Raw genomic sequence first — 2,131 nt, forward strand, 5'->3', positions numbered from 1 at the left:
CTGCACCGTAAACATAGCCTTTGTAATTTACAATTTTAAAAAATGTACTTCTCTTCCTCTCCCCCACAAAAAACAGAATTCACATTTGTTAAAAAATAAACTTAGGATATCTATAATGCTTGGGTGCACTGTACAGACACCTGATACTGAATGATACGGGAATGTTTTAGTTCTAATTAATACATTACTACAGTGCTAGCAGTCTGTGGAGCGTGGTCACAATTACCAAAAAGCATGGGTTAGACTGGTTGACTTCTAAAAGCATCCATACAAACAACAGCTCCAGATGACCCCAAGTTCTATTTGTCCAAAACGAGTATTTTAACATGTTATTGCTAACCTCACTGAAATATTACACAAACACATTCAGTTACAGGAAGTTGTAATGCAAGCCCTTGCATGGCAATCCAAATTTATTGAACTACTGATGCTAAGTCATACAAAATTGCACCACTTTTAATTAAGGCTTTTAGTTTACATTTGGCCACCTCAAAGCAGTTGTAACATTAGGTCGGTCAATTTAAATACTGTGGCTCCCTGTTGGATTTTACACGCAATCTTTACACCCAAACATTAATGCATACAAAGCAACAAGGCATTGTTAAATAAATCTGCAAAAAGGTAATTACTGCAACTTAGGCCCTGGGACCAATTACACATGATTAAAATTACTTCCCACATTCACATCCACAGTACTCGTCCACCATTTAACATCTCAACCAAAACGTTACACATGTAAAACAATCACTAACAGGCAAAAATACTAAACCTGTATATTTGGTATTGCAAATACACTTATGCATGAGCAAGCAAGGGAATTCACAGTGAGAATCTACAGCTGCAGAAGCCCGAAAATGATTTACAAAAAATTGTTAAATCATTAAAAAATTGTTTTAAAATATACACTTCTTGTTGTAGACCCCCACTGTACACACAACTATAAACATTGTTCCCTATGTAAACAAGGAAAAGGAAACATACAATAAAAGGTTGAAAAATCTGGACATTTCCTTCCCAACAGATATTAAAGGCAATGTCTATAGTCAGACATTATACTGAAAGGACTCATTTTAAAGACTAGATCACTGTCTCCACAGGTTTTTTTTATCCTAAATTAAAAAACTATATAGCTGTTGAGTTAATCAAAGCGCTTTTGTACAATACAATGATGATCCTGTGTTTCTTTTAAAAAAGTTACAATAAGCTACAAATACCGATGAAGCAAAGTTATCTGGAGTAGTCTATATAGGAGCTCTTTGGACTTTCTTTTATTATGCTAAAATAGTGGTGCTTTTAGGATTTACATTATTGTACTCTCCAATAGGAAGTATGGGGTTTGTTGCAGTATACAGTACAGTTTTCATACATGTACAACATTGGTGGATGAACAATGTCTCTTATCAGTAATACTGGATGTAGGCTCTGGTTTTACCAGTTGCATACACATAGATTATTTATAAGTAAAAATCTCTCGTGACACTGGAAAGTGATTAGAATGTGCAAAGTGATGTAGTAGTTGTCATCCATTTCATAAAGGGTACCACCACAGGAAAGTCCATTTTAAGATGTTGGTAGGTTTAATAAAGTTGGAATGCTGGCACTGTTGTAGTCGGCAACAGTTCTTCAGACCTGGAACAAGGATAAAACAAGGAGATTTAGTGCTTAACATTCATCTAAGCAATGAAAGTGAAAAATGTCTTCATTAAAAGATGTTTTATGTACCATGTTGTATATTTCTTCTTATAACCTCATGTTTGTTTTGTCTAATTTTTTACCTATGGTCATATGATTCTAGTGTATGATTGAAGGCCTGGTGGCCCACAGCCCTTGAGAATGTAAATATACATCAACCATCCATGCACATCTGTTCTCTCTTGACTTCCATTAGTCAGGTGAAAGCTTTGCCCCCAAAATCTCAAGTTTATTTACAAATGTACCAACTAGAAATTTAGGGATAAACAGAAAATTAGCAGAATGGAACAGAATGTGAAGGGAGTAATACATAGGCTGAACAAAAGTAAACAATGCGTAGAAAGACTGCATGGGAGGCAATAAAGACAAGGACTGAAGGGCCCAGAAAAAAACGCTGGAATTGCTGTGGATTTGAGGTGTGCAGCAGCAATGAATAGTA

General features: G+C 35.4%; 1 protein-coding gene across 2 annotated transcripts in view; it reads right to left on the reverse strand.

Moving 5' to 3' along the window:
- Positions 1-372: 372 nt before the first annotated feature.
- Positions 373-2,131, reverse strand: part of RAP1B (RAP1B, member of RAS oncogene family) — an 81,823-nt gene continuing 80,064 nt past the window's right edge. For both annotated transcript variants that reach the window (XM_015405718.1, XM_015405717.1), the window contains exon 8: positions 373-1,629. The gene's annotated coding sequence lies outside the window, so the exon portion shown is untranslated. The remainder of the gene's footprint in view (positions 1,630-2,131) is intronic.

This window comes from Gekko japonicus, unplaced genomic scaffold (assembly GCF_001447785.1).
Source record: "Gekko japonicus isolate JY-2015 unplaced genomic scaffold, Gekko_japonicus_V1.1 scaffold53, whole genome shotgun sequence".
In the NCBI taxonomy this organism is placed as follows: domain Eukaryota; kingdom Metazoa; phylum Chordata; class Lepidosauria; order Squamata; family Gekkonidae; genus Gekko; species Gekko japonicus.